The 10,488-nt window shown below is 39.2% G+C and overlaps 1 pseudogene across 1 annotated transcript; it reads right to left on the minus strand.

Annotated features, from left to right (window-relative positions):
* Positions 1–6,817: 6,817 nt before the first annotated feature.
* Positions 6,818–9,291, minus strand: LOC149111341 (calcium-activated potassium channel subunit beta-2-like; annotated as a pseudogene). The gene is made up of 2 exons (XR_016208222.1): positions 8,582–9,291; positions 6,818–7,205 (listed from the first exon to the last, which is right to left on the minus strand). The product of XR_016208222.1 is annotated as a calcium-activated potassium channel subunit beta-2-like (transcript).
* Positions 9,292–10,488: the final 1,197 nt, after the last annotated feature.

Raw genomic sequence — 10,488 nt, forward strand, 5'->3', positions numbered from 1 at the left:
ATCAGTATTAGTCGGCTTTGTTATATAGCTAGTGTTTTTTTCCGGTACAGCGCGCCCATTCATTGGCTAGTTCACTATCACCTGACATCTAACAATGAAACTGTTTCCCGCTATGAGCGGCAATATTGCGAAAACTATGACGTCAAACGGGAAACAGTTGACTGTTACCCGCGAAATGTTGACAGCTGTCGCACGTCATTTGTCAAAAAAGTGACTATTTGTTTTCCACCTGTTTGACCCATTTTTTTGTGTGTGTTTTGCTTAATAACAAATCACTTAATGTTTCCCGGGAAACATTGAGATTCTCGGGAAACAAAATTCACTGTGACTAGTCATCAAATGTTAACTAGTTTTAGTTTACCTAAATGCTACAAACTGCTGCCGAAGGCAAGGAGGATGTAAGGAGTGTCAATGCAGAATAGGGTTGTTCCCATGCAGAACTCCTGATCGTCGGTAGCAGTAACAAACTGGTTTATTTAACTTCTCTGATTACAGCACTCAGCAGCACTAAGTTTCATCGCATTTTTCATTGCTCTCTTACACAAGTACACCCGAAATTTCCAGATACTTTTCTAAAGAATTAAATAGCATTGTTGCAAGGTTTCTAAATTCGGATATTACATGAGAAATAGAACATCCCAGAGAGTTTTAGGTCACAGCTGAATAACTTCCAGTTCGAGATTTTAATAACAACAACAAGCCGTAATTTTTGCGAAGGATTGGAATGAAGTGTATTCTTCCCCCGTGTGATTTCCAAAATGTTGACTACAGTTATGCAGATAAAACATTTAACAAATAAAGAAGCCTCGCCTGCGCTCTGTTCTGTTGTGAAGCACGTAGGAAGCGGTAGAGCACGAAAAAAGTGTAGGGGAAAACACGAGACGAAGTCGAGTGTTTTTCCCTACTTCTTGAGTGCTCTACCGCTTCCTAAGTGCTTTACAACAGAACAGAGCACAGTCGAGGCTTCTTTATTTGTTTTATGATAAAGAATCCAATAATTTCCCCACGCATTCGGCTGAATTTTCAAACCAAATTTTATTTTCCAAAAGAGTAAATGTTGCGTCATTCGTGCTTTGTTCTCTGATAAAGCATGCTAAAATAAGCCAATCACAATCCTTGTTAGAATTGTTCAAATAATTTGATTGGCTAACGAAGCGACAGCTGTCAAACACAAACTGGACTTCAGCTAATTAAGCTTTCAGTTTCAAGTTGACAAATTGACGTCAGTTTTTTATGCGTCTGTCCTCTTATTGATTGAGTGGTTCCGCAGTAAACTTTGCCAATGTTATGAGGCAATTTATCATCAATAAGAGGGTAGATGTATAAAAAACTGATGTCGATTTGCTTTTTATAATAACAAGACCCCAAAATGGTCACATTCCGGGAATAAACGAGGGGAAAAGACGCCGTAAACTTGCCGGAAAAAAAAGAAGAGAGAAGTGAATTTTATTCAAAATGACGCGAACATTGTCAATAGCTTTTCTCACTTTTTGATTGGCTACTTAAAAAAGTCCATGAAATCTCATTGGTTAAAAAGTTGACAGCTTGACAGCTGAGAGTTGAACTTGAAAGCTTGCATAAATTAAAATTTTATCCGTCTGTGCTCTTATTGATGATAAAAATGAGCCAATCAGGAATTAGACAGTTATTGTAAAATAATGTTTCGAATAGTTTCGAGCGGCTTTCGAGAAAAGAACGATGCCTTCAAAATAGACCAATTTCGATATATTAAAATTCAGCCTAACACAATAGACCTCAGAACGAGGCTCTGGGGAATAAATCCCACAAACTCTGTATTTATTCTCCAGAGCTTCGTACTGAGGTCTATTGTTTTAGGCTGAATTTTAATACATCGAAATAATTAGTCTATTCGCTTTTGAGTCAATTTTTTAATTATATAGCTGCATCAAAATCCAATATTGCCAACAGATCTATTTTTTGTTAATTTTTGCCAACTGTCCAAATTTAAAATAAATTGGATAGTTTTTGCTCGAACGTTTAGTTCAGCTTCGAAAAAAACTGTGCAATTTGAGAAAAATCTGGATACTACGATTATCAGTTGAGTAAGGCGGAACGAAAGTTTGGTCACCAAGTTTTAACGTAAAAATCTTGTTGTTGTCCCGAGCAACTGGCCTCCGTATCCATTGGTAACTTGTCGGCCTTAGACGTCATTGGCATCAAAGCGCGCGAAATTGTAGGCGACGCGACAGGCGACTAACGGCCGTTGATATTGTTACCAATGGAAACGAGGTAAGTTGTCCATGACAACACCATAATTTTAAGGGCCCATTAACCGATTCATGCGCGCGCTCGCGCGCGTTGCTAAGGAGGTGAAATTTCACTTCCGGTCAATAACGTCAGCCTGAGCATTGAAATTAAAAACAACTCAAAAACTTGCAAATTCGCATACATTTTAGATGTTTTTCTTTGTGTTTCGCAAATGCAAAGTAAAAAAAGTACAAGCAAAGACGAAATAAAGAGACAGACAGAAAAACAAGAGCAATAGAAAGAGAAAAATTAACTCCGTGTGGCTTTGTTTGATCTTACCGAAGTGCGCTGGTAGTGTAAATTGCGCACGCGCTGATAGGGTAACTTCCAATAGATATCGGGCGCACTTCCGGTTTCTTTAAATGCTAAAGGAAACGCGGTTTTTCATTAAATCCAGCCTTTTTCGACGAATTTCGATCAAAGCCAACGATGGCAACATAGCTATGCATTCCTTTTTCGAAATCACGCTTTTTTCAGAAAATTACGACTTTTTCAATATTTTGAAATGCTCTCAAAATCTGACCTTTTAGAAATGAAACAAAATCGATGCATAGCGTGATGAGGATTTGAATTAAAATATTAAATCAATGAAAAAAATCCCGAGAAAGTAATTTGCCTGGGAGCCTTTGCATTTTTTCTGTATTAGTCACATGACCATGGGCGTGGCCTGATGACGTCATCACTAGTGTTACTGATCATGAAAAAGTTGAAACACATGAAATAACTCTGAACTAACTTAAAATGATGAGGTTATATGAGACTAGATTTTCCTTAGCAACGGCTCGAAAAGATCGGTTAATGGGCCCTTAAAGGCCAAAACTTCGTAACCAAACTTCCCTCGTGCCTTACTCAACTGATAATCGTAGTACTTTCCATCAACCAATCAAATGCCAAGATAAATAAAAGGACCGAGTATTGGCCAATCAGGTTGCAGCTATTATCACTGCCATCAAACGTCAGCGAGCGATGGTAGCTTTCAAATGGAGTCTTCAGCTAGGTTTCCAGAGATAGTTGACTGATTTACTCGAGATGAGGGAGAATAATCGCAACTAGAACTGTCAAAGAAGCACAAAAAACCTGGGTGTGCTGAGCGAAGCGAAGTGGGAAAGGTTGAGGAGATTCCCGAAGACGAGCTTGACGACGTTCTTTGCCGATTTTATGCCGAGACAAGACTGCAAAACGGAGATGAATACGAGCCAGATAGCCCTGCTGTTATGCAAGGCTCCTTAGACCGCCATCTAAAGAACAACGGCAAGAGTTACAACCGCACTACGAGTTCGTAAGTTCGCCATGTTCATCTGCTTTTGGATGCTATATAATTAGTAGGTAATAGGTCTACATGCTTGTCCAATTTGGAAATAATTGGATTCAAAAACTTCCTCTGACAGCCAAATTGGACTCGGCCTACGGCCTCGTCCAATTTGGGCTGTCCTCGGAATTTTTCTCATCCAATTATTTCCAAATTGGATAGCATGTAGTCCTATTACATATACGAATAAGGATCTAAAGGCAGCTAAAGGTTTGTAGTCCAGAGGAATCTGACCGTATTGTGGCTCATGAAAACATGCACTTTTCTAATGGAAATTACGAAACAAAGCTTGCTCAAAGCTTGCATGCGGATGAAAATGCGAAATGCTGAGTTGAATTTGAAAGGAGCTACAGTTATTTACGGCTTGCAACGGCTTGCTACAAGATTGCCTGAACTAGCGTAAAAGTTAGAAAGACTCACTGGTTCTACTCCGAGCAAACGAAGAGAATATCAGAGCACGCTTTAAAGTGACCACTCGTCGATTCACTTCGCTGAGATGACCGGAGAACGAGCGTTACCACACTGCATGTAAGTGTTTTTTGAACAATTGAGCATTTTTACAAAAATAAAGCTTCTCATCATAAACAGAGACAGCTCAATTGTTGTTTTCTGTCGTTGTTTTACTTAATCTTAAGTATAATCGGCGGCAATCTAGCAAAACTTGTTATTTTAGTACAGTTTTAACACAACTGTTGCTAACAATGGTCTCTGTGAGCCATATTTACTGCAAACGAATAGCTCGTTTCAATTTCCTTTGCGTTTGCCTGAGTCACAGGGGATGTTTAATTTGGGTCAAATTTGTCAAAATTCCGAAGCAAAAATTTGAAAGCCAGCTTACGTTTTGCTAAGATTCTTTTTTTTTACCAAAAGGAGAGATTTTTCGAGGATTACGTACAAAATTGAGCAATATTTTAATTCCGGGCATGCGCATAAACCAAAATTTGGACTTCTTCTTGCTTTGCCATTACCCGTTCTCAATTTTGTTTGTTGCCTCTTTCCTTTCTTTTTTTCGCGGCCCTTTTACTCTGGCTACCTTTTGCGTTGCATGTTCTTTCTGGCTGCCGTGAAAAGTTGGATATTAATTACGGGCGAAGCCTAGAAATGGATCTTGATCAATCATAGGCGTAGTGGACCATTTTACCGCCGTTTTTGCACCAAAACTGATGACGTTGTTTTTCGATTTGTGACGTTGGAATGTCGTCGATATCTAAACCTGACCATTGTACGGAAAGGTCTAGCCTATTTCTACTATCTGCTTATCAAGAATATCTGATGACATTTAAATTGATGACGTCACAAGTGAAACAACGAGCACGATCATTAATTATGCGTATATGCATAATTAGGGCTCAAAGAGTTAAGGTCTTATGACAGTTCAACCAATCCCATAAGCCGCAGCCAATTATACCTTGTTTGATGTAGCTTCACGTGCGTCGCTTGGAAGAGTGGACGCTTAATCGATCAAGGAGATCTAAAACTTTCAAACCACACAACGAAAAGAAGCTAAAAGCTACCAGACTTCAGAATCCGAGCATGTGAGCAGTGGCAAATAATTTGCGAGCACGAGTAACCGAGCACTAAGTTAATTTTTGCGAGCAATTCGAGCAAACGCGGAATTTTACGAGCACCTTTAAACTGAATGAAACCATTCGATACCCCTTATTTTGGGTTGGGAGGGAGTTAGGGAAATGTTGAGAGGAAGTTGGGACGGCATCTTTGTTACTTTCCGAATAATTTTGACTGTAAAACGCTCATTGCGCGACCAGTGAAATAGCTATATAGCTATTGCGTTGTGCTTTCCCGTGTCGCCGTTTGTCTAGTAATATCATCCGCTGCGAAAAAGGTATTCTTCCTTCACCCAGGTTAGTTCTAGGTCAGATAGCTTCAGTTATATAAACTTTTGTTGTAGAGCGTTTCCAATGCGAAATAACACTCGTCTACTTGGCTATTGAGAATTCAAAGTAAACATTTCTCAATTGTTCCTTGACAACTTCCGATCAAACAAGTCTATTTCGGTTGAGTGCTTCGGAACAACATTTCTCGTTTCTGTTTGTTTCCTTAGATGTTTGGCTTTGTTTAAATGTTGGGTTTGAAAAGTATTGGAGGGCAAGATGGATGAGTTTTTTGGGTACGCCATCCCTCCTTTGTTGACCCCAAGTTCAAATTAGGCAGTCGGTCGTTTTGTTACTCCTCTAGCATGGAGTAAGTTTTCTCTCCGAATTTTCTGGTTTTCCTTTTCGTTAAAATACAAATGGTAACGGTGGCTCACCCCATACTTCACTCTTCCAACAACACCGCTATGGTGCTGAGAAGAGAGAGAGAGGGTAAAATGTTGAGACCTCGAGAGACAGGAATCCTGATTGGTCATCTGCCTTATCCATAGAGAGCAGGAGGACAGGGAGGGGAGGGTGGGAGGTTAAATGCGCGAGGAGATGGCTCGTTCGGGTGATTGGCTGATCAGATCCCTCTAAACCCCTCAACCACAATTTCTAGCAATAATTCTCAAGTGACGTTTCAGATGACGACCAATTTCTATTTTAACCCCGCTATTTATTTTATACGCCCTTAAGGTAACAGACGACTGTTAATCATGCACGCAAAGCAGATTTAGCGTTACATTTGTATTCCTCGCATAATCCCGATAGCAAGTGATTGTTTAGGAGTTAACCCTTTGGCGCCCAGTATTAAGCTTCTTTAAATTTCTTGTTTGCTTCATACAAATTCAATGAAACCAATTTCTCAGGGCACTGCACCTTGAAATTTTTTATGTATTATCAAATTTTAATAAGCATAATAAGACGCAACTTTTGGCAGAGTAAAAACATTCTGTACATGGGGTTCAGAGCCACCATATATTTCCAAAACTTTAAGGTGGCTCTGACCCCTATCTAAGGCAATAGTAGCGACTATCATGAAATCTTGTCGTGTCCTCTCTTGCTTTATAAGACAAAGTCGAGCCAGCTTTTCCTATCACGTGAGTTAATCCAATTTTTTTGCTGTTTTCAATGCACCAGCACTTATCTTCCAGACAGCACGCAACACGGTATTTAAACATAGCTCGCTCGATCGATGGGCATTTGTCTTAATTGTGAACAACAAAAAATGCTTTCACACAAGGCATCTGTAAGAATACCTGACTTACTTGTGTTTACGGTGACTGGTTTTAACGAAGTTACTCTGCGAGACAAAGATTCCCTTCGCTCTGTCTCGCAGGATAGTTAAAGTACTACGTAGCCGTCGTGTTTTCAATATGATTTATTATTAAACAGCCTTTTTGAGTGATCTGTCAAAGACTTTCGTTGGTCTCATGATAATTAGATACATTATTATTAGCAATTGTTTCACACAAAATATCCTCGGATATGAACACTTGCTTTTTCTGAGCTTTTTTCGAGCAATAGACCTTTAGCAGCAGGCATAAACCCATGAAGAAGACACAACTCGGCCAGAAAAAGGCGTGAAAGGTTATCATTTTGTGAGCGCTGTCATCCAGGATTACTTCTGTGGGTTCATTTCGGTCATAGAAGCATTTTAAAACTGTTCCTTTCTGTCCGTTTTGATTCTTAAAGTCTAGTACGGAGGCCATGTTTTCTTTCTCATTTGCTTTGCAAGGTGGTCCGTAAGTACACTGCAATTAATACAAGAGAAAGAGATTTAAGACAATGATATTACCTTGACCAAATATAACGCTTTGTTGCACCGTGCAACAATACAAGTTCATGCAGCATCCACGCTACGCCGGATAAACTTGAAAACGCAGCTTTATTTCTATGGTTAGGCCTACCGTCCACACCAATACGTCGTCACGCCGGAAAACGGAGGTTTTCGACAACGCTCCTCAAACCGGAGGAATTTGAAAACGCCGGCTTTTCGTTTTAATTCAGTTCGTTTTTATCGGAAATAATTTTGAAAACAGAACTTTTCGAAAATGATGATCATGTGATCATTCCCTGTCCAAGTTTTCCTCAGACACAAATCCAAAATGACCGGTGATTATTTGTTGCGGTTTTAAATTCCTCCAGCGTAGTGTGGACGAAAAACATTTGATGCGTTCTCAGAGTGAAACCCCCGTTTTCAAATTTTTCCGGTGTATAGTGTGAACGAAAAACATTTGATGCGTTTTCAGAGTGAAACCTCCGTTTTCAAATTCCCCCGGCGTGGTGTGAACGGGGCTTCAGTCAAAATGAAAAGCCTCGCATTTTTTGAAGGCAATCTCAAAATAGAAATATTTAAGAAAGGAAACAAAAACAAAATAGAGAAATGATCATACTAAAAGAGACTATAAGGACTCCTCTAAATGGTAATATTTTCAAGACAGGAAACAAAAACAAAGCAGAGAAATAATCAAACTAAAATAGACCATAAGACTGTATATCAAGACTGAAAACGAAAGGTGAGCTTGAAAGAATTGGCCAACTTTTTCAAGATGCGCTGTCGAGCGTGGAGTAGTTAAATTTTATGAAAAATCCAACTGCCATATAACTCAGCAGGTTAATGTTCCTGATAATCTTTTTGCATAAATTTGCCTTTAGCCGTGATGTAAACAAACAAACTATAAATTAGTTTGCATAAAGTATACACAGATAATTCACTCTGTTTTTGCGTTAGGATTTGCTTTTTATGTCATGGCAAAAAAATTCCAAATGACGCGAAATTTTGTTCAATTTTGTGATCGCCCTTTATCATGAGTGTGAAATTCAAATATCTTTTTCTCAATGAGCTTTATTCACTGCGTATTGTTTAACCCGCTTTGTTGACCAACTGGTTTGTATCCTCCCTGAGCTCTTGGCGACACGTCAACTTTACAGTTCAGATTAGAGAATTGACGCATTGCATGTGCATTTATAACTGCCAAACGAAGTCATAAAGTATAAATTTGAATCCAAACTGAAATATTTTCCATCCGTTACACGTTCACCCTTAAAAATTTGAGCTGCTAATTAAACTCTGGCGCAGCAAATACGCGCTCACGATAATACATCAGTGAAACAAGCAGCGACTTACTTTTGATCCGATGAGGTCGTAAAAAGTGTTGTGCAAGAGGACGGGTTCGCTTTGCTCTGGTTCCACTGATATTCTTACAAAAACACGCAAACAAGGATAACGACTGAAACAAGTGCGCATTCCACAGTTACAGCTGACATTTTCACCAGTAAAAATTGATTCTTTTACGACACAAGTTCCACTCTCAAAATCGAAGCCTTTGGCGAGTTTTTGAACGACATCTATACCAAGAAGTGCCATGAGAAAAACGGCGAAGAACAGAAAAGCGGTCGCCCCTGAAAGGCACTTCAATCGAAGCACTGCTCGCTTTTTCTGCTTCAGAAGTTCTTCGTAAACGCGTCGTATTTTCATCGGACGATAACTGTCGCCAAATTTTGATCAGATTCACAACAAGTTTCCGCAATCCAGTCGAATTCAACTCGGTAGAGCTTGTAGTCGCTTTTCATCCTTTGTCGGTCGCAATTGTTAGTGTGAAATTACTTGTTCCACTAGCTCTCGACTTCTGTGTTCTTTATCAGCAGGTGGTTTAAAAAAAGATTACGTTGCGTTGTTATTGCTTTCCCTGAAATTTCCATCGCCAAATAGAAAGATAATGAATATTCATCTTTGGTCAATATGTTGTCGGAGTATTAAAACCATATTGTCTCTAGTTTTGGGCTAAATGTGGCATTTTAATTTTAACAGAATAGTTACAATACCCTTGGGCACTGAAAAGACAATGGTTTTAAAGAAAACGTTGCGCATAACAATTAACCGACGTGCAAAACATTTCAAAATGAAAAACAAGAGACTATCATATGTTGTTCTGTAACAGCCATAAGAACACTTAATATATGAGGAAAAATTTATATGGAGAATTTTCATTAGTCGCGTTTTTTCGTATTACATTCGGTGGAGAAGTGGTGAGGTGAACACATGAAGGGACGACTGAATTTGTTTTGTTCTTCGACAGCCGTGTTAACATAATTTTTTCATGCCTTTTGTTCTCCTAATCCATCCTAAATGTATGATTAACTGCAGATGCAAATTTTCGGACCTGAGTTCTAACAGCCTGTTGTGCACTGGTAAATTAATTAACACCCTTCCCCCCCGGTATTTCACATTTGGAATTTTCGTTTGGTCGAATTAACTGCCCCATGTTAGCATCATATCAGGTGATTAAATGCCCTACGTCCGGGATAACTAGCAAAATAGTGTAATGCAAGCGTAACGCTAGATCAAGTAGACAGGATACATTTCTACTTCCGTCAATTTTTCGAATAAAATTCGATCTGCCTCGATCTGGCCCGATTCCACCCTTATTGACAATTAATTTTTGTACCTGTTTGCTTACTCTCGGAAAGTGCGCATTATGTGATAGTTTTTAATCTGCTCAATGTGATCACTAGATTTTACTTATGTTAGGGTTGCATTTAGGTTTTTGGGACTTCAGTATTTACCTTTATTAAAAGGGTTTCCTAAAACAGATTATCGCACAGTTTAGAATTCCATGTCTTCCATTTCAGGAACTTTTACGCGGCTCTGTATTTGAGACCGTGATTTTAAGCTTAAATTTGTTGTTTGTTGCGTTATTTCATGGATTGAAATGATACTGATATCAGAGAATCGAAAACCAGTCAGCGAGAATACGTTCCGGGTACTTTGCATATTGCTTCAAAGTTTAGACAGTGCTTCATGCCAGCCTGTGTACAAGCTGGCATGAGAGCTGGCAGCTTCCGGTAGAATTACGAATGAACTGCGTCGACTAATCCCCGCCAAGTGTAAGAACAACACTGTCGCGGCTAAAATGTAATGGTAGCCGATGTTCAGGAATTAAACGCCCAAGAATGTCACCGAACAAAAGACTAAATACGGCACAACAATAATCTCTGCACGAAATTAATTCACGTGAATTAATTTGCAATCCT

Source organism: Orbicella faveolata, unplaced genomic scaffold (assembly GCF_042242905.1).
Source record: "Orbicella faveolata isolate gen_17 unplaced genomic scaffold, um_ofav_v1 contig_24, whole genome shotgun sequence".
Classification (NCBI taxonomy): Eukaryota; Metazoa; Cnidaria; class Anthozoa; order Scleractinia; family Merulinidae; genus Orbicella; species Orbicella faveolata.